At 52.7% G+C, this 22,234-nt stretch overlaps 1 long non-coding RNA gene across 1 annotated transcript; it reads left to right on the forward strand.

Moving 5' to 3' along the window:
- Positions 1 to 13: 13 nt before the first annotated feature.
- LOC142827407 (uncharacterized) lies at positions 14 to 19,747 on the forward strand. Its single transcript, XR_012902137.1, has 3 exons — positions 14 to 125; positions 4,070 to 4,157; positions 19,614 to 19,747. It is a non-coding gene; the product is annotated as an uncharacterized LOC142827407 (long non-coding RNA).
- The last annotated feature ends 2,487 nt before the right edge of the window (positions 19,748 to 22,234 follow it).

Raw genomic sequence — 22,234 nt, forward strand, 5'->3', positions numbered from 1 at the left:
ACTTCCGGGGATTCTGGAAGTGCGCGGGCAGCTCCCTTCCCACAGCTCTGTTGCACGCTGGGGGAGGAAGAGTTGGCCCTGGAAAAGGAGTGTGGAGGCTTCCCTGTGCTGCTGGCGCTGGAGGGGTGAGTTGAGTGCAGGGATTTCCCTGCACCACGGGAGTGGGGGTCGGCCGCGGGATTTGGCCGCACTGCGGGAGGGGAGCGAGTTGGCTGGGCCAGGCCATGCCGTGCCGTGGGAGGAGGGTTTGGCCCCAGAGCAGGTGCCCGCGGGAGTTGGCCGTGCTGCGGGTGGAGAGGGCGGGGGTTGGCCGGGCCGGGCCAGGCTGGGCCGGACCGGGCTGTGGAAGGGGGGTTTGGCCCTGGGGCAGGCTCCCGTGGGTGTTTGGCCCCACCGTGGGGGAAGGAGTTGTTGGCCCCGGGGCAGGCATGCGCGGGGTTTCCCTGTGCCACGGGAGGGGGGGGTCGGGCCTGGAGGAGGCATGTGCTGGCTTCCCTCGGCGGGGGGAGAATCCTGGGAGGAGGGAGATGCAGGGGACTCTCTGCTGCCCCCTGTCCCTGCTCCCCGCTCCCCAGACCCCACTCCCTTGTCTCCACTCTCCAAACTCTGTCCCCATTCCCCTGTCCCCAGCTACAGAACTCTGTCCCCATTCCCGTCCCCACTCCCTGAACTTTGTCCCCACTGGCACCCTGTCCCCTGCTGAAGAACCCTGTTCTCTGCCCTTCCAGCACCCTGTTCCCTCTTCCCTGCCCCCCGCTGCAGAACTCTGTCCCCACAAAATGTATAATTATAAATGCTTCATTTTAGATTTAAATAGCATGAATAAAAAACAGACCATTTATTTCATAACTATAAACACGTGACTTTAATTGTATGTATCACATAATTTAAAAATAAACTGTTTATCAGTGTGTGGTAGTAAGGGTGGGGGATAGCAAGTGATGGACAGGAGGAGAATAGAGAGGGCGGGGCTTCAAGGAAGGGGCGGGGCAGTAGATCTTCTCCTTTTCTGAGATTTTAAAAGTGATCTTCGGTATAAAAAGGTTAGAGACCACTGCTTTAATAGTCTTGTGGATAAGGGAGAAGCAGTGGACATGGTATACCTAGACGTTAGTAAGGCATTTGATACAGTCTCACATGGTCTTTGTATCAATAAACTAGCCAAAAACAACTTAGATGCGGCTGCTATGAGGTAGGTGCATAACTGAGTGGATAACCATCCTCAGAGAATAGTTAGTAATGGCTCACAATCCTGCTGGAAAGGCATAACAAGTGGGGTTCTGCAGGAGTCTGTTTTGGGACCAGTTCTGTTCAATATCTTCATCAACGATTTAGATATTGGCATAGAGAGGATGCTTATTAAGTTGGGAGGGGTTGCTACCGCTTTGGAGGATAGGGTCATAATTCAAAATGATCTGGACAAACTGGAGAAATGGTCTGACGTAAATAGCATGAAATGTAAAGTACCCCACTTAGGAAGGAACAATCAGTTTCACACATACAGAATGGGAAGCAACTGTCTAGAAAGGAGTACTGCAGAAAGGGGTCATAGTGGACCACAAGGTAAATATGAGTCAACAGTGTGACACTGTTGCAAAAAAACCCCCAAAAACGAAAGTAAACATCATTGTGTAGGGGGTCCAGAGAAGAGCAATAAAAGTAATGAAAGGGCTAGAAAACATGACTTATGAGGGAAGGCTAAAGGAATTGCTGAAAAACTGAATTACTCCACAAGAAATCCATTTTGAAACACTTGGAAGATGGGAAAGTGATCAGGAATAGTCAACATGGATTCACCAAGGGCAAGTCATGTCTGATCAATATGATTAGCTTCCATGGTGAGATAACGGTCTCTGTTGACTTGGGGAAGTCAGTGGATGGGATATACCTTGACTTTAGCAAAGCTTTTGATACGGTCTCCCACAATATTCTTGCTAGCAAGTTAAGGAAGCATGGATTGGATAAATGGACTGTAAGGTGGATAGAAAGTTGGCTAGATTGTCGGGCCCAATGGGTAGTGATCAATGGCTCAATGTCTGGCTGGCGGTTGGTTTCAAGTGAAGTGCCCCAAGAATCGGTTCTATGGCCGGTTTTGTTCAACATTGTTACTAATGACCTGGATGAGGGGATGGATTGCACCCTTAGCAAGTTTGCAGATGACACTAAGCTAGGGGAGAGGTAGATATGTTGGAAGGCAGAGACAGGGTCCAAAGGGACCTAAGGAAATTGGAGGATTGGACCAAAAGAAATCTGACAAGGTTTAACAAGGACAAGTGCAGAGTCCTGCACTTGGGATGGAAGAATCTCAAGCATTGTTACAGGCTGGGGACCGACTGGCTAAGTAGCAGTTCTGCAGAAAAGGACCTGGGGATGACAGTGGCTGAGAAGCTGGATATGAGTCAAAAGTGTGCCCTTGTAGCCAAGAAGGCTAATGGCATATTGGGGTGCATTTAGAGGAGCACTTCCAGCAGATCCAGAGAAGTGATTAGTCCCCTTTATTAGGTCTTGGTGAGGCTACATCTGGAGTATTGTGTCTAGTTCTGGGAGGCTACATCTGGAGTATTGTGTCTAGAAAGGATGTGGATACATTGGAGAGGGTCCAGCAGAGGGCAACCAAAATGATTAGGAGGCTGGAGCACATGACCTATGAGGAGAGGCTGAGGGATTTGGGCTCATTTAGTCTGCAGAAGAGAAGAGTGAGGGGGGATTTGATAGTAGCTTTCAACTGCTTGAAGGCAGGCTCCAAAGAGGATGGAGAGAGGCTGTTCTCAGTGGTAGTAGATGGCAGAACGAGGAGCAACGGTCTCAAGTTACAGTGGGGGAGATCTAGGTTGGATATTAGGAAAAACTATTTCACTGGGAGGGTGGGGAAACACTGGGATGGGTTACCCAGAGAGATGGTAGAATCTCCATCCCTAGAGGTTTTTAAGTCTCGGCTTGACCAAGCCCTGTCTGGGTTGATTTAGTTGGGGTTGGTCCTGCTTTGGGCAGGGGGCTGGACTTAAGGACCTTCTGAGGTTTCTTCCAGCCCTAGATTCTATGATTCTAATTGTGTTTGTTTAGTTTGGAAAGGAGAAGACTATGAGGAATAACGGTAGTTCAAATTAGGAGCTTTAATTCGAACTATCTAGCCCATGCCGTGTGTAGCCGTGGGCAGGGAGTTTGAACTACCGGGTATTTAAAATGGCAGCGCCTGGGAACATGCAAATAAAGCCTGGGATATTTTAATCCCGGGCTTCATTTGCAAGTTCAAATGACTACATTAGCCACTCTAGTTCGAACTAGGGTGGCAGTGTGGACATACCCTAATAGGGTGTTACAAGGAGAGGGGCGGAAATTGTTCTCCTTGGCCTCTGAGGTTAGGTTGAGAAGCAATGGGCTTAAACTGCAGCAAGGGAAGTTTAGGTTGGACTTTAGGAAAAACTTCCCAGCTGTCAGGGTGGTTAAACACTGGAATAAGTTGCCTAGGGAGGTTGTGGAATCTCAATCCCTGGAGATATTTAAGAGCAGGTTAGACAGACGCACCTGTCAGGGATGGTCTAGATGGCGCTTGGTCCTGCCATGAGGGCAGGGGACTGGACTTGATGACCTCTTGAGGTCCCTTCCAGTTCTAGTGTTTTATGATTCTATGTGCCTCCTCCCTCTGAAGGCATAGCCCCCACCTAAATCTGTCCCCAATGCCACTCCTTGTTGCTGCGGCTGAGGAGGGAGCACTATGCAGAGCTGCAGGGGACAGCTGCCTGCTGTCCAGGGCAGGCAGAGATGAGGCATACAGGGTGGCAGGCAGGGCCAGGAGATGTTCTGAGGGTAGAACATGGGGTGGTGGGTTGCAGGCAGGGTTGGGGGAGAGATCAGGACCTGAAAATTGGTGGAGACAGGCCCTTGGGTTGCTGAGATATTTCTTTGTATTCTTATTCTTATTCATGATTTCTCAGCACGCACAATGCATTTCTGCCATGTTCTCTAAGCCAAAGTGATGATTGGAATGTATGAGACAGTGGGTGGGCTAAGGTGTGTATATGTATTAAAATGTAATAAAAGATTTCACACGGAAATGTTTTTCTTTTAGTGTTGGTTAAAAGATCCGTGTTTCAGGGCTGCATTCCACAGAGAGGAGAGGTGAGAGACTAGAGAACTGCATGTATCCTTCCTCACAGGTTGGTGCGGGGTGTGTGTTTGGTTTGTTTTAGTTTCGAAAATAAACGTTTGGGGTTTCATGCAGTCACATCCCTTCGATCAGTGGTTCCCAACCTGTGATCCGTGTACCCCTGGTGGCCTGTGTCGGTACTGCAGGGGGTCCGTGGAAAGATTTAAATACAAGTTTTTCTTTTCTTTTCTTTTCTTTTCTTTTCTTTTCCCCCTGGGAGAGGGATCTGTGAAATGTTAATAGATTGAAAAGGGGTCCATACGCTTGAAAAGATTGAGAACCTCTGCCTTAGATTAATGAGGGGGAAAAAGGGTGGGACATTTTTTCATTATCATTATAGTATTATATATGATACAAAGATAAGTTATCTCTAACAGAGAATTTTAGCAGCATCTAGAGAGGGAGCAACTTTATCAGAGGACTTTTCTACACACAAACTTGTTCTGGAATAACTACATCAAACCCAGCTGCTGGCAGCTGACTGGGCTTCCTGCCCCCTGGCCATTGGCCCTCCAGGCTGCCTTGCCAGCTGAGCTCCCAGATGCTGGCAACCTCTGTGGCTGGGGCTTTCTGGTCCAGCAACATCCATGGTCCTTCTGAATCACAGATGTTGCTGGACCAGAGAGTCCCAGATCATAGAGGTTCAACCTGTACCGTGCATTGATGTTTGTTGCAACAACCCAAAATAATAAAAAAGTTGTCATGTATCACACAACATACAATACTGGACAACATACATGATATACAGGACAACTTACAGTTAAAAACACGAATTCTATACATAATGATAGTGAATAAGGCAAAGAAAAATAAAAAATAGAAAAAATAAAAGGATCAAACAGTTTAATAAGCAAGTTATTAGCTATTTGTTTAAACCTTTTAATAAAAATTGACAAAATGTATTACTATTTGCCAAATGTGTTGTATTAATTTAGTAACTCATGGCATTTTTCATAACTTTATATTAAACTTTATTTTAAAACTCTGCTGTATGCCAATAAGAAAAGCCCATGTTTTAAATGTTAAGTAGTGGTTAGACTTAGAAATAGAGTCAGCATTTCTGTTGCTTCAGCAACCATATCTTCAAGAAAGTTAGAAGTAATTTCAGCTGTTGAGTTCCTGAAGGGTCGAAATAACTTACTTTACTGGATTTATTTAAAGATGTTACCTTCTTTTCCCTTTGTTTCTTGTTTTGTTTTGTTTTCAATTGCTTTGTCTTTTGGCAGCTTCTGTAAAAACAGTAACCTTTAACTCTTAACACAGAGTTTGTGTCAAAATGAGGAGAGCCCAGGGGGAGAGGGGAAAGCAATGTGTGTGTGGGAGAGGGAAGAAGAGGAATAATTTAGTATAAGGGGACTATTAGCCCCTTACTAAACCTCTGTGGGAGTTTTTGGTTTGCCAGCTCCCAGTATCAAAAGGGGAAGGTTCCATGAGAAATCAGGGCCCTGAGACTGACAGACCACAGAGACAATGGAAAGCAGCCAACACTCCAGCTCGGCCTGATTGACAGGTTGGACAGGCCAGTGAGGAAAGTGAGAGGCCAAGCCCCGTCCTCCCTGTGAGCTGGGATTTTTCTGGGTCTCTCTGTGCAAGGGGAGAGCTGAGAGAGGAGCTAAGAGGAGTAATCTGTGTGGAGAGGCAATCCTGCAGCAACAGAGCCAGGCACACACGGCCCAAGGAGAGCAGACCCTGTATTGAACAGCAGACTGGCAGTGCTCAGAGCCAAAGGGGATAGAGAACCAACGCAAGGAGCTGGAGACTGGCAAAGCAGCACCCTGCAGCTGGGTGTGGTGAGCAGCTGGGACCAGCAAAGTGGGGGGAGAGGCTCTGGGCAGGGAGATATCACCAGCCAAGAGGCCCAGCAGGCCAGACTGGGAGAGGGGTCTGGCCGCTTAGAGCCTGAGGCTGTGTGGTCACTGCCAGAACAAACGTGTCCAACCTGCAGCCCCCCTGCAGCACATCCAGCGCCTCTAAGGGGCCTATGAGGAAGAGTTTGTGAACTGTCCTTACACTCTGCAGGCTGCTGTTTTGATGTCCCTGTGCTACAGAGCAGGGCTGTGTGTTCTCATTTAACCTTTCTCAGTTTTTCTTATTCTTTTCTCTCTATCAGTTGGGCTACGTCAACACTGGCATGGTTTTCTGGAAATGCCTTCAACGGAAAAGTTTTCCGTTAAAAGCATTTTCAGAAAAGCGCGTCTAGATTGGCATGGACGCTTTTCCGCAAAAGCACTTTTTGCGGAAAAGCGTCCGTGCCAATCTAGACGCACTTTTCAGCAAAAAAGCCCCGATCACCATTTTCGCCATGGAGCGCTTAGTTCGAACTAGGTAAACCTCATTCTACGAGGACTAAGCCTAGTTCGAACTTACTGTGTAGCCCCTTAATTCGAACTAGTGGGAGGCTAGCCCTCCCCAGCTTTCCCTGGTGGCCACTCTGGCCAACACCAGGGAAACTCTATTGCCCCTCTCCCGGCCCCGGACCTCTTAAAGGGGCACGGGGTGGCTACGGTGCCTGTGCCAGGTGCAAGCCTGCCAGCACCCAGCCAGCAGACCTTGCACCTGGCACGGCTTGAGCCAGCCACCCGATGCCCCCCAGCCCTCCCCCTCTTCCCGGGACCAGGCTGGCGGCTCCCGGGAGCTTGCCCGGGACCGCAAGAGGCGGGCACCCGCCTGGTCTAGTGCGGACATCGTGGACCTCGTCCATGACCTCCGCGCTAGGTGAAGGAAAGTGGCCGTCTAGGGCAGGAGAGCTGCCAGCCTGGCCACCCAGGAGCAGGTGTGCATGAAAATCAAGGTGGTCCACTGAGACCCCCGACCCTAAGCCCTGAGCTTACAATGGCCATCCTGGGTCAGACCAAAGGTCCATCTAGCCCAGTAGCCTGTCTGCCGACAGCGGCCAACCCTAGGAATCCTGGAGGGGATGGACTGAAGACAGTGACCAAGCCATTTGTCTTGTGCCATCCCTCTCCAGCCTTCCACAAACTTTGGGCAGGGACACCACTCCTACCCCCTGGCTAATACCACTCCATGGACCCAACCTCCATGACTTGATCTCACTTCCCTTTAAACTCTGTTCTAGTTGTAGCCTTCACAGCCTCCTGCAGCAAGGAGTTCCACAGGTTGACTCTTTGCTTTGTGAAGAAGAACTTTCTGTTACTAGTTTGAAGCCTGCTACCCATTCCTTTCCTTTGGTGTCCTCTAGTCCTTCTATTATGGGAACTAATGAAGAACTTTTCTTGATGCACCCTCTCCACCCCACTTATGCTTTTATAGACCTCTATCCTATCCCCCCTCAGTCTCCTCTTTTCTAAGATGAACAGTCCCAGTCTCTTTAGCCTCTCTTCATATGGGACCTGTTCCAAACCTCTGATCATTTAGGTTGCCCTCCCCTCTCCCACCCTCTCTCTTCCCCTCTCCCACCTCCTTTTCCCAGTCTCCCCCAGTTTTGTTCAATAAAAAGAGATTCTATTTTTGACCACATGTTTTCTTTATTTTGTACATCAGGAAGGGGGGCTAGGGAAGGGTAAGTGGAAGGAGGTGAGGGAGGAATGGGGTATGAGCCCCCGATGGGGAGGACTGGGCTGGCTCTGCGGGCTTCTGGGTGTGTAAGCTCTCCTGCAGCCCCCCAATTGTCCCCTCTCTCCAGATGGCAGCCTGCGGCAAGTGCAGCCAGTCTGATGGCCGAGTGCTGTGATGTGCCCAGTGTGTGCACTCAGGGCACTCCAAGCCAGGACTGCTTTCCAAGCGGGGCACCCCTGAGAACTGTCTGTCTGGGGTGGGGGTTGGGACCCTTTAAGCACAGCCCTCGGCTAGCCTGAGACAGCAGCTCCACGCTCTAAGTCCTCCTCTGATGCCCTGCCGGCACTGCTTCCGGCCATCCTTAACCCCGGTTCCGGGTCCACTTAATGTGGACATGCTAGTTCGAATTAGCAAAACGCTAATTCGAACTAGTTTTTTAGTCTGGATGCACTAATTCGAATTAGCTAAGTTAGTTCGAATTAGCGCTGTAGTGTAGACATACCCTAAATGTCCTGAGTCACATGGAAATGGGAGATGACCTGAGGGAGGAAGGCTGGGTGAGGGCGGAGCCTGGCCTTGTCCTTGTCCTTGTCCTTGTCCTTGTATGGAGGGTCTGAAGTCAGGGCTCGTAACTCTGACACCATCCTGGTGGATGTGATTGCCACTAAAAATGCCACTTTCCATGACAGGTGCTTTAGTGAACAAGAGGTCAGTGGCTCAAAGGGTGATTTCATCAGTCTTCTCAGTATCACATTCAGGTCCCAAGGTGGGACAGGAGGACACACCTGTGGCATCAGTCTATCGACCCCCTTCATGAACCGCTTTGCCATTTTATGGGCAATCACCAACCTTTCCCCCTCCCCTGGGTAGAAGGCCGAAATTGCTGCTAAATTGAGCCTTAGAGAGGACGTAGCAAGGCCCTGCTGTCTAAGGTGCAGCAGGTAGTCCAATATAAGAGAAACACTGGCTCTAAGCCAGTGTGAGCCCCTTTGCTGTGCCCAAAGCGCAAACCTTCTCCATTTCACTTCATAGAGGGCTCTGGTGGAAGGTTTTCTGCTCTCCAATAGGACCCTCTGTACCACTTGAGCACAGTTTTGTTCTGTGGCAGAGAGCCATTCAGGTTCCACGCCATGAGGTGGAGAGACCCTAGGTTCGGGTGGCATAGCGTCCCTTGACCCAGATCTTGAGTCAGCAGGTCTGGGACTAAAGGCAATGGCAGTGGGTCTATTGTCCACAACTCCCTGAGGGTTGAGAACCAGTGCTGCCTTGGCCACCATGGTGCTATCATTATGACCGTAGCCCTGAATCTCCTGACTCTGATCAGCATGTCATGAATTAGGGGAAGGGGAGGGAACGCATAGAGCAAAAGACTGGGCCAGTGTATGTGGAGGGCGTCCTCTAGGGAGTTGATCCACTGGCTCCTGAGGGAGCAGTAGCTCCTGCACTGGGCATTGTGCCTGGAGGCAAAGAGGTCCAGAAGGGGATAGCCCCACCTCTGGAAAACTCCCTCCAGGATATCTCTCCTCAGCTTCCATTCCTGCACTTGGAAAGAGTGGCTGAGCTCGTTCGCTAGGTTGTCCCTGGACCCCGGAAGGTAGGTGGCTTGTAACTAGATGTTTTTCAGTATACAAAGTTCCCATAGTTCAGTGGCCTCCCTGCAAAGCAGGGAAGAATGAGCTCCCCCCTGCCTGTTGACATAATACATGGCCGAGGTATTGTCGGTTAGTACCTCCATTGATTTTTCTCTATCAGTGGTAGGAAGTTCTGGCATGCCAATTTGATAGCACGGAGTTCCTTGGCATTGATGTGTAGGGGTCTTTCCCTCACAGACCACAGACCTTGATCTCAAATGTGCTCCTCACCCCAGATCTGATGCATCTGTCACTAGCTGTACCAAGGGGGCTCATTTCTTGAAGGGGACCCCTGCACAAACAACATCCTCCTGAGTCCACCAGACCAGGGAGTGAAGTTCGGGGGCAGGTAGGGTAACCACCATGTCCAGGGGATATCGCACCAGGTTATGAGCAGTTCTTAGCCATGCCTGTAACGGACGTAGCCTCAGCCTAGCGTGTGCCACGATGTATGTACAAGCCGCCATGTGACCCAACAGGCACATACAGTTGCACGCACTGCTCATGGAAAAATATGGAGGTCCCTGATCATTGTCTGCATAGTCTGGAACCTGTGCTTGGGCAGGGATGCCGTTCCTGCGGTGGAATCCAGGAGCGCTCCCACAAACTCTATTGTCTGAGGGGGAACCATCAAGGATTTCTCTTCATTCAGTATGAGGCCCAGCTGCAGAAATAGGCTCCTGGCCATGGAGACATGTGAGAATACCTATGATAGCACGTCCTGGGACGAGCCGCGAATCAACCAGTCGTGCAGGTACAGGAAGATGTGTACTCCGTGGCATCTCAATGCAGCTGCCGCTGGGGCCATACATTTGGTAAAAACCCTAGGTGCTGTGGTGAGTCCAAAGGGCAGGACCGTGAATTGACAGTGGTCATCGGCTATCATGAACCGCAAGAACCTCCTGTGGGTGGGCAATGGAGGGTATGTCTACACTACAAAGTTAGTTCGAACTAACTTTCATAGCCGCTACACTAGCGCTCCGCTAGTTCGAATTTGAATCGAACTAGCGGAGCGCTTAGTTCGAACTAGGAAAACCTCATTTTACGAGGATTAAGCCTAGTTTGAACTAGCTAGTTCGAATTAAGGGCTGTGTAGCCCCTTAATTCGAACTAGTGGGAGGCTAGCCCTCCCCAGCTTTCCCTGGTGGCCACTCTGGCCAACACCAGGGAAACTCGTCTGCCCCCCCTCCCGGTCCCAGACCCCTTAAAGGGGCATGGGCTGGCTACGGTGCCCGTGCCAGGTGCAAGCCTGCCAGCACCCAGCCAGCAGACCCTGCACCTGGCACGGCTCGAGCCAGCCACCCGCTGCCACCCAGCCCTCCTCCTCTTCCCGGGACCAGGCTGGCGGCTCCCGGGAGCTTGCCCGGGACCGCAAGAGGCAGGCACCCACCTGGGCTAGTGCGGACATCATGGACCTCGTCCACGATCTCCGCACTAGGCACAGGAAGGTGGCCGGCTAGGGCAGGAGAGCTGCCAGCCTGGCCACCCAGGAGCTGGTGTGCATGAAAATCAAGGTGGTCCACTGAGACCCCCTGACTCTGAGCCCTGAGCTTACAATGGCCGTCCTGGGTCAGACCAAAGGTCCATCTAGCCCAGTAGCCTGTCTGCCGACAGCGGCCAACCCTAGGGACCCTGGAGGGGATGGACCGAAGACAGTGACCAAGCCATTTGTCTCGTGCCATCCCTCTCCAGCCTTCCACAAACCTTGGGCAGGGACACCACTCCTACCCCCTGGCTAATACCACTCCATGGACCCAACCTCCATGACTTGATCTCACTTCCCTTTAAACTCTGTTCTAGTTGTAGCCTTCACAGCCTCCTGCAGCAAGGAGTTCCACAGGTTGACTCTTTGCTTTGTGAAGAAGAACTTTCTGTTACTAGTTTGAAGCCTGCTACCCATTCCTTTCCTTTGGTGTCCTCTAGTCCTTCTTTATGGGAACTAATGAAGAACTTTTCTGTATGCACCCTCTCCACCTCACTCCTGCTTTTAGAGACCTCTATCCTGTCCCCCCTCCGTCTCCTCTTTTCTAAGATGAAAAGTCCCAGTCTCTTTAGCCTCTCTTCATATGGGACCTGTTCCAAACCTCTGATCATTTTAGTTGCCCTCCCCTCTCCCACCTCCTTTTCCCAGTCTCCCCCAGTTTTGTTCAATAAAGACAGATTCCATTTTTGAACACAATTGTCCTTTATTTTGTACATCAGGAAGGGGGGCTAGGGAAGGGTAAGTGGAAGGAGGTGAGGGAGGAATGGGGTACAAGCCCCCGATGGGGAGGACTGGGCTGGCTCTGCAGGCTTCTGGGTGTGGAAGCTCTCCTGCAGCCCCCCAATTGCCCCCTCTCCCCAGATGGCAGCCTGCGGCAAGTGCAGCCGGTCTTATGGCCAAGTGCTGTGATGTGCCCAGTGTGGGTACTCCGGGCAATCCAAGCCAGGACTGCTTTGCAAGCGGGGCACCCCTGAGAACTGTCTGTCTGGGGTGGGGGTCAGGACCCTTTAAGCGCAGCCCTCGGCTAGCCTGAGACAGCATCTCCACGCTCTAAGTCCTCCTCTGATGCCCTGCCGGCACTGCTTCCGGCCATCCTTAAGCCCTGTTCAGGGTCCATTTAATGTGGACATGCTAGTTCGAATTAGCAAAACGTTAATTTGAACTAGTTTTTTAGTCTGGATCCGTTAGTTCGAATTAGCTTAGTTCAAATTAACTAATTCGAACTAAGTTAGTTCGAATGAATGTTGTAGTGTAGACGTACCCACAGTGATGTGGAAATATGCATCTTTCAAATCGAGGGCTGCAAACCAGTCTCTTTTTTGAAGGTAGCGGATAATGGAGGCAAGAGTGACCATTTTGAACTTTGTCTTCTTTATGAACGAATTTAGTCTTCTGAGATCTAGAATAGGGCGGAGTCCCCCTTTTGTCTTTGGTATGAGGAAATAACAGGAATAAAACCCCCTCCCTTTGAACTCGTCTGGGATGGGCTCCACTGCCTCGAGTTTCAGGAGCTTCGCAACCTCCTCCCTTAGCAGCACTTTGTGAGAGGGGTCCCTAAAGAGGGAGGAAAGGGAGGGGGGGACGGAGGAGGGGAGAAAGTAAAGGGGATTGAGTAGCTTCGTGCCACCAAGCTGAGAACCCACTGGTCCAATGTTATAGATGCCCAGACTTGGTAGAAACAGGATAAATGGAAACCAAAGTGTGGAGGTGGTGGGGAGAAAGCATGACTGGTGTGCTATCCTCCATTGCGCCCTGGGGCGCTGGCCTGCGGACGTAGTGGGCCCCTTGAGCCGATCTCAGAGCTCTGCTCCGCTTTCTAGGCAGGTTGTTTCTAGAAAAACGATGACCCCGTTTTCTGCCATGGTCAGAGGTAAAACCCTGCTGGAAATGCCTTGTCACAGGCTTAGGGTTGAGGGGTTGCCTGAGTGGACCGGGCGTGTGGATTCCCAGAGACTTAAGAGTCGCCCAGGAATCCTTCAGGCTATATAGTCTGGAGTCCATTTGATCCAAAAAAAGACCCGCTCCTTCGAAGGGCAAGTCCTGAAGGGAGGTTTGTACATCGGGAGGAATGCCTGACACATTTAGCCATGCAGACCATTGCATAACAACAGCTGTTGCCATTGTCCAGGCAGCTGAATCAGCTGCGTCTAAAGCCGCCTTCAAGACCATATGGGCCACTGTCCTACCTTCGTCTGCCAAGGCCCTAAACTCCTGGCAGTCCTCTTGTGGCAAACGGTCCCGAAATTTGTCCATAGCGGACCAGGTATTGTACGCATAGCGTCCCAGCATAGCCTGCTGATTGGCTATACACAGTTGAAGGCCCCCCGTGGAATAGGCCTTCCATCTCAGGAGGTCCAATTTTTTCAGATCCTTGGCCTTAGGGGCTGACCCCGGGGGACCCTGTCTTTCTTTTTGTCCTGCTGCCTGTACAACCAAGGAGGTCGGGGGCACGTGGGAAAATAAAAAGTCATGCCCCTTTTGGGGGACAAAGTATTGCTTCTCCACCCCCTTCTGGGTGGGAGGGATGGAGGCCAATGTCAGCCAGAGGGTCTTGGCTAGCTTGTCCACCGTCTTTATCAGGAATAATGCCACCCTGCCCGGGGTTGCAGAGGAGAGGATGTCCACCATGTGATCTGTATCCTCTTGGACCTTCTCCACCTTTACTGCTAAGTTATTCGCTAGCCTTCGTTGGCTGTCCTGATGGGCCCTCGCATCCATCAATGGCAAATATGGATCTGGGTCTGCTAGGGCCTCATTGGGAGAGGAAGATGAGGAGTACCGTGGTTCAGTCATATCCTCCAACTGCACGTCCACTGGTGCTCTGGCACTGTTGACGGAGCTACCTGGGGAGGTTCCGCAGGAGTGGGTCTGGACACCAACTCGCTCAGAGCCCCCTGGGGTCTAGACGTCGTTGTTGAAATCGACCTATCCATTTTGGATGTGGGGGCTCTATGTACTGGCGTTGCCAATGGTGGAGTCTCCCATCTTGAGGAGCCAGAGATGGATGCCTGTTGATAGGCCCAGGGGGTCCAAAAGGGCCATTGCTGGGGAGGCCAGGAATACTGCTGCAGGTCCACATCAGCAGTTGTGTGCCAGGAAGGAGACTCGTGCCTTGATCTGGAACGGAAGGAAGACCTTTCCGACCTCAAGGACTCCGCCTCCGACTCAGAGGAATAGTCTGATGCCGACCATCGAGGGGCAGCAGACTCCTGGTCTCTTCGATGCTGGGCCATAGCTCATGGCTTTCCCCTAAGCACGGGGGCTGGCACAGGGGGCAGAAAGGCTGCGCCGGTACTGCCTGCCTGTGAAGTCCCATAGCCCCGGACAGCGGTGGAGCCGATGCCCAAGATAATGGGGACTCCGGTCAATTGGGAAACACCAACGGTGCCACTGTTGTGGGTGTCGGGCTCGGTATCAGCAGCGGCATCATCACTGGGGCTGGGATTGGTGCCAATGTCGGTACCATACGTGGTGCCGTCAAAATAGCATACGCAGGAAACACCAGTGCCAACGTCTGTGTCACAGTCCATACGGGATGGTACCGGGGCTAGGTGGAAGGTCTGAGCCAGTACCTTGAACTGTGTACGTGGTGGTGCCAAGGTCATGGCCAAGAACACTGCCGGTGACGGAGGTGCTACAAGTGCCGGTGCTGCTACCAGTGCAAGATGTGCTACAAGTGCCGGTGCCGCTGCTGGTGCCAGAGGTGCTACGAGTGCTGGTGCTACTGCCGGCACCAGAGGCGCTACAAGCTTTTGTGCCACTCCTGGAGTTGGAGGTGCTATGCTGGTGCTGCTGCCGGCGCCAGCGCCAGAGCTGCTGATAGCTCTGGAGGCTCTATGAGTGCCGGTGCCGCTGCCGGCACCAGATGAGCTGCAAGTGCAGTTGTCATTGTGGGTGCCGGAGGTGCTGCAAGTGTCAGTGCTGGGGCCAATGTGAAAGCCAGTGCTGGAGCCAGGGTTGAGGGCCGTGCTAGAGCCAGGACTGGAGGCGGTGCCAGGGTCATGGCTGAGATCAGAGACTGTGCCGGAGGCGGGGCTGGAGCTGGTGAGGAAAGTGCTGATGCGGTTGACGGCGTTCCTGGTGCCGCAGGTGGGTGCCCCCACGCCAATTGCTCTGGCAACAAGTGAAGAACTAGTTACTCACCTTGTGTAGTAACGATGGTTCTTCGAGATGTACCCTGTGGGTGCTCCACTCTAGGTGTCAGGTCCACTCGGCACTGCTGGCTGGAAGATTTCAAAGCCATCTTTGACCAGCCTGCGCATGCCCCCTACGGTGTGCGGCTTTCGCGCCTTTCCTAACGAGCGCAGACTGGCCCCCCCGCCAGTTCCTCTCACCGCTCGGTCCCTGAAACAATAAACCAAAAGGGAGACCCGGAGTGGGGAGGAGGGCGGGTTGTGGAGCACCCACAGGGCACATCTCGGAGAACCATCGTTACTACACAAGGTGAGTAACTAGTTCGTCTTCTTCGAATGGCCCCTTGGGTGCTCCACTCTAGGTGACTGTATAGCAGTAACCGGAACACCAGCGGTCCAGGTCAATTAGTGCTTGTAGAAGAGAGGACTGAGGAAGCCACCACGTGATCCAATGCCCATCTCTGTACTATAGCATAGTACCTCATGAACGAAGTGCTTGAAGCCCATGTAGCTGCCCTACAAATATCCGCGAGAGGAACCCCCCTGGCAAAGGCAGTAGATGTTGCCACTGCCCTCGTTGAATGTGCTCGTGGTTGAGAGGGCAATGGTCTGTTTCAAACAGAGTGGCACGTGGTTATGCAGAGGGAGATATATGTTGAGTGGAAAGTGCCTCTCCTTTAGATCGTTGAGCTGTTGATACCAAGAGTTTATCTGTTCAGCGCCACTATCTGGTTCTATCTATGTAGAAGGGAAGGACATGTCTGACATGCAATGTATGTAGCATAGCCTCCTTATTTGAGGCATGCGGCTTTGCGTAAAAAGAATGAAAGACGATCGGCTCATTGATGCGAAACCATGAGGAGACCTTGAGAGTGAACACTGGATGTAATCGTAAAGTCACTGATTCTTTTGAAAACAACGTGAAAGGGGAATTTGACATTATTGCTCCTAACTTGGGGTACGTCTACACTACAGCGCTAATTCGAACTAAGGGGTGCTCGATGGTACTCACAGGTGGACACCTCCCTGGCCTCGGACGACACAGGTAGCAACCCCCCTGGCGGCGTGTAGTACGGCCGGGACAGACCGACCCCTCCGGTGCGGGGCGCTTTCGCCTCCTCCCGCCCCACCTTTGTCCCTGGGGCGGCCCATCCCCTCCTCGCAGCCCCCCTCCCCTCCGGCTCGGTGGCCGACGAGTGCCGTACCTGCATGAGCACCGCTCCGACGGTGGATCTCCCCACGCCGAACTGGTTCCCGACGGATCAGTAGCTGTCCGGCGTGGAGAGCTTCCAGAGGGCGATGGCCACCCGCTTCTGGAGGGGGATGGCGGGCCTCATGCGAGTGTCCCTTCTGCTCAGGGCAGGGGCGAGCCACTCGCAGAGCTCCAGGAAGGTGTCCCTCCTCATCCTGAAGTTCTGGGTCCACTGTCGGTCCTCCCAGCGCTCCAGGACGATGCGGTCCCACCAGTCGGTGCTGGTGTTCAGACGCCAGACGCGGCGGGGCACGCCGGTGCCGGGGCGCCGCCGCGGCTCCTCCACGGCCCCCAGGGCGGTCAGACGGAGAGACAGGGGGCTGACGTGCACTAGGTGGTGCCAGGCAGCCTCCAGCCATTGCTGGCAGGCTTGCAGCAGCAAGTCCAGAAAGTGCACCAGAAGGTGCAGGGCGAGCTGTGGCTCCATGTTGCCACCTGTGGCGGCCCCCCTGAAGGGAAGCACCGACACAGACGGGCACAGAGACCAACGCTTTGCTGTCCCTCGGCGAGGTAGGCAAGCAAGCGGAAAAGCTGAGAACCGGCTGTCCAGGGGGGTCCCTTTAAGCTCGAGCCTCAGATAGCCTCAGACAGCAGCCACACAGAGCAACTACTGACCTGATGCCCTGCCAGAACCTGTTTCAGCTGCCCTTAAATGCCCCCCTGCGTCCAATCAGTGTGGACGCGCTAGTTCGAATTAGCAAAACGCTAATTCGAACTAGTTTTTAGTTCTAGATGCGCTAGTTCGAATTAGCTTAGTTCGAATTAACTAATTCGAACTAAATTAGTTCGAATTAGCGCTGTAGTGTAGACGTACCCTTAGTTATTCCAGTAGAAGCGGTAATCTTTTGGCTACCATAGGTGGTGGCTAAGAGCTGAAGTTACTAGTTTGTCCAAGAGCCAGATCAATCATGACCAGTAGGTGCAGCGGCCAGTGGGGTGGCTTGCAGGAGCAGGCGGATCACAGAAGCAGCACAAAGGTGGCGTTGCCTCAGGCTCAATGAGTGGAGTCACCAGGGTGATGTGTCTGGGTCTGCACTGACTGGACAGAGCTGTAAGTGGGGCATTCAAAGTGGGGTATGGAGAAAGTTTGGGTATGTGAATGGGCAGGGCTCGCCGAACTGTGGTGAGCCCCATTTGCCAGCTGCACTGTCCGGCGATCTGCGCATGCGCAGATCATTCTGTGCATGCGCAGATCGCCCGAACCCGGCTCTTCCGGGTTACAATCTACTCGCCCGTGACAAGTAGATTGTATTATTTGTCGAGCCTTGTGAATGGGACTCTTACAATGTTGGACTAGTGAGCCTGAGAGGCAACGGACATTGCTTGATCCATTTAAGCTGGGATGGTAATTCACGGGTTGGTTATGAATTCTGTTTGTGGTATTTCCCAAACTAATGCCATGTGACCTCTCTCCCTCTTTCACATAGGTGTGCACAGCACATTTCATTAGGGTGTGCACCCAAAGAATTTTTTTTAAATGTACTCTTTGATCCCCATTAGCCACACTCCCTGACCCCCATTAGCCACGCCTCTGGAGGTAATACTTTCGGGACAATATGGACACGACCAGAAATAAAAGGTGTCATGTGACCCCCCCCAAAGGACTTTTCCCACCATCCCCTTACCAATAGGGATTAGTTTGGCCCCCACCAAACCCCCCTCATGAAACTATCCTACAATTGCATTAACCCAATGTGTGTGACATTAACTCAGGGGCAGAGAGGCTGGGGGAAGTGTTCCCTCTAAGAGTTTCTTCCCATGAGCACAATAAATTTTGTGTTGTGCACCAGTACTGAGTTTGTGGCTTGTTTGTATGTGCCACTGTGGCACCCAAGTTATTAATAAGAATCTTATAACCCTCTACCTTTTCTCTCTGCTGCCATGTCTCCCCTTGCTCCATCAGCTCCCATGGTGCCTGCTGCCGCCCCCAACCCCTCACCCACCTCTGCTGTCCTGACTCCTGCCCTTCTCACTGCCCTCAGCATTCTTGAGACCTGCCCCCCTCCACCAGCCCTTCTCTCCCCTCTGTGCCCACTCCTCCAGTAGCCCCACTCTGATCATGTGAGCTACCCCTCCTCATCCCCTCTCCTAACACCTCCCTTTACACACCTGCTCTGCCTCTCTCCTCTGGTGCTGGTCCCTCCCCCGCAGGTGTCTGCCCTTCTGCTTCACCCCCAGAATCCCCTGGCACCTGCACCTTCCCTTACCCCTGCACCATCCTGCTGCTTCCTCCTTCCCTCACTGCCCCTGCCCCCTTTGCCCTCTTTTTCCCTGATGCCCACCCCCTCACCACCCTCTGCCCCCGTTCCCCTCGTGCCCCTGTGCCCTCACACATGCCTTGCTCCATCCCCACTTTCCTCATGCCCACCCCTTCTTTCAAGCTTTCTCCCAGCACCTCCTCCTCCCCCTCTAGCTCCCAAAGACCTTCCCCTCTCCTCTCCCAGCATCAGCCTGTCCCCCACCCACTGACACCTCCCCTCCTGCTCTTTTCCTCATTGTCTTCACTTGGCCCCCTGGCATTTATCTCTCTCCTCCATCCTGTCCCTTGGTGCCTTCTCCTTTCTTCTCCTGACCTGCCCCCCTACCTTCATTACAAGCCTCTTCCTCTCTGACCCTTTCCCCCTATTTGTCCTTCCTCCTCCAGCAGCCTCCAGCTCGTCTGTAACAGAGTTCTAGGGTCGCCCTGACTATCGCCCTTTGGGTGCTCCCCCTACACTGTCTTTCTTAGGTTTCTCAGCCCCCTCTTGGGCCACCAACCCCCACCCCGCAGTCTCTGGTTCCCAAAGTTCTGGCAGTCTCCCCATCACTTGGTGCCTGCACCGGGTCCGACTTGTAGGATTGCCAGGGGTCCGGTTTTCTACCGGACAGTCCGGTTTTTGGGCCCTCTGTCTGGTAAAAAAAATCCAGAAAATACCTGACACGTGCAATGTCCACGAGGAGTAACGGTAGTTCGGACTAGGAAGCCTAGTCCGAACTACCTAGTCCGTGCCGCGTGTAGCCGCGCAGCACGGAGTCCGCACTAGCGGGGATTTAAAAATGGCGGTGCCCGGCTTATGCAAATGAAGCCCGGGAAATTCAAATCCCGGGCTTCATTTGCAAGTGCGGTATGCCTACATTACCACCCTAGTTCGAACTAGCGGGGTAGTGTAGACATACCCCCAGACCCCAGAGGCCTCCTAAGCGTCTGTGGACATTGGGGAGGGAACATTAGGTGAGTGCTTTGAGGGGTCACCACACACGGGTGGGTTGGCAGTGTGGGGGCCAGCTAGCACCATTGCCACCGTGGGGTCCCTGGGAGGCTTTCCGGCCGCTGCCCAACTCACTCGCAGTGTCACGTGTAACACCCCTGAGTCTCCTGTCCAAAGGAGAGCCCCTGACAGCCCCGGCATGCCCTCGGGGACAGCAGGGGTGCACACAGACAGTGACTGTCTCCTTCTCTTTTCCTCCACAGCCGGACTCTCTACCCAACAGGGGAGCACCACACCCGTCCCACCACCATCCCGGACCCATGGCACCCGCAGGCACTGGTGGGTCTACACGGATTTGCTGAGGGAGCACATAGTGGCCCTGCAGGACCTGAACAGGACCCTCCAGCAGAGGACGGAGGCAGAGGCTGAGTGGCGCACCAGGCTGCTGGACGAGCTGGTCCAGCACCACACTGACATCTGTGCCACAATGAGGGAGCTCTTCACCTTGCCTGCCTGTCACGGGCACTGCTCCTCCAGCATGCCAGGCCCTTGCTCCCCCTGCTCCTCCAGCCCCTTCTTCCCTCCCAGCCCCTCCTGCTCCCAAACCCTCATAGGCCCAACAGCTGCCCCTCCGTCCAGGCCAGGATTAGGTCTTGCTCCACCCAATCCCAAGGCTGTGGCGATGCCAGGACACAGGAAGGTGGCAGGACCCTACGATCAGGGAAGCAGCGGCCTACTTGAGCCCCCCTTCCCCTTCAGGTTTTTAGTCCCCGTCCTCCCTCCAGGTTTTTAATCCCCTACTACCGCAGTTAAAGGACATTTCAGTTATGTTACAAAATCTTTATTTTTGACGGACAGATTATCCTTTGTGGATAAACAGGTGAACAGTTAAAAGAGAAAGTTTTGTTAAACAGTTCACACATTTTCTTTAGTGCTAGGCTGTGTCTAGACTGGCAAGTTTTTCCAAAAACTTGCCAGCTGTCTACACTGGCCGCTTGAATTTCCGCAAGAACACTGACGATCTCATGTAAGAAATCAGTGCTTCTTGGGGAAATACTATGCTGCTCCCATTCGGGCAAAAGTCTCTTTTGTGCAAAGCTTTTGCATAAAAGGGCCAGTGTAGACAGCTCAGATTTGTTTTGTGCAAAAAAGCCCCGATGGCGAAAATGGCGATTGGGGCTTTTTTGCGCAAAAGCGCATCTAGATTGGCCACGGATGCTTTTCCGCAAAAAGTGCTTTTGCAGAAAAGTGTCTGTGCCAATCTAGACGCACTTTTCCGAAAATGCTTTTAAAGGAAAACTTTTCCGTCAAAAGCATTTCTGGAAAATCATGCTAGTCTAGACGTAGCCCTAGAGTTTCTAATAACGCAAATTTCTGTTTACAAAGAAAAGTGGGTCTTATATGTGTTCTTAATGGGAAGAGGGTGAGGATTGTGGAGGGAAAGGTAGGGGTGGGCCAGGCCAAACCCCCCATGGGGGAGGCCCTGGGGAAAGTCAGTGGGCTCCTTCTGCGAATCCCTCCTTCAAGGCCTCTCGGATTTGGACACAAGCCTGGTGAGCCTGGCAGATGGCAGCCATCCGGGGTTGCTCAAATTGCCTCTCCTCCCCGTCAGGACCTGTCCCCCACCCTGGCAGGAAGGCCTCTCCACCAGGTTATGGAGGGCGCAACATGCTGCCACCACCTCCAAGATGTTGTGTTCACCCATCTCCAGGCATGTGAGGAGGCAACGGAACTTCCCTTTCAAACGGCCGAAGGCACATTCCACCTGGATGTGAGCCTGGCCAAGATGCGTGTTGAAAAGCGCCTTGCTCCTGTAAGCAGGGGCTGAACTGCTGATTGCTATCAGCCAGCTAAAAGGAGGGGTGGGTGTGCCTGCTACAATTGTTTAACTCTGCAAGGTAAACAACTGTTAACTGTTGACATGTAAATACAGCTCAGGAAAGAATCTGAGGTGTGGCTATGTAAATCCCATTCAGCCAAGGCTGATGGAGGGTCAGTGTTGGGATGGAATGTAAATAATTTGGGACTGTTGTGGGGGTCACTAATCATGCTACCCCTAAATGTGGGACCTGTAAAACATGCTACCAGTGCTTGCAGGAAAGACACCACCATCGTGGTAAGAGGTCTCGAACGAACCAGCCTCCTCCCTTCCAGAGTTGCGTGAACTGAGCTGGGGGGAAGGGTTAAAGGGCTTGAGTCAGCCTGCCAGGTGTGAGCTGTAAGACTGGCCCAACCTGCCCCCTTTGTTTTAAGGACAGACCTAAAGCAGACTCCACAAGGAGTCATTTTTCTGGTCCAGTGGAAGCTGGATTCCTTTGCCAGTCCAGGTGGTGGCTAAAGAACTGAAATCACTGGTTTGGCTGGGAGCCAGACCCATTGCAGCCAACAAGGAGTGGCGACTAGTGGCGTGGCATGGTGCAGTGGCAGGCAAGGAGCAGTGACCATCAGCATGGTGGGGAGCAGCGGCAGGCGAGGAGTGGTGGCAGGCGACCAGCGGTGCATCCGATGGCGTGGAACGAGACAGCTGGTGGAGCATGGCAGAATGACTCATAAGGTGCCCCCTATCTATCCCACCACCCCCATTTCTACCCAGGTTGGGAGGTGAAACCCTGTGGGTGAACTTTTGGACTCTGGGTAGAACTGACCAGGAACAGAGACTTTTGGGGTGTCGGACTTTGGGACTTCGGGTGATTCTTGGCTGGGGTGGGGGGCTTAGCTCATGTTTGGGTTATGAACTCTGTCGTGTTTCCTCCAAGTTAATGCCATATGACTTCTCTCTCTGTTTCATTAAATGTTTCTTTCCTACACTCAGGGTATGTCTACACTACCCCGCTAGTTCGAACTAGCGGGGTAGTGTAGACATACGCTCAGACTCAGTGCTTGG

The sequence above is a fragment of the Pelodiscus sinensis genome, chromosome 2 (assembly GCF_049634645.1).
Source record: "Pelodiscus sinensis isolate JC-2024 chromosome 2, ASM4963464v1, whole genome shotgun sequence".
NCBI lineage: Eukaryota > Metazoa > Chordata > Testudines > Trionychidae > Pelodiscus > Pelodiscus sinensis.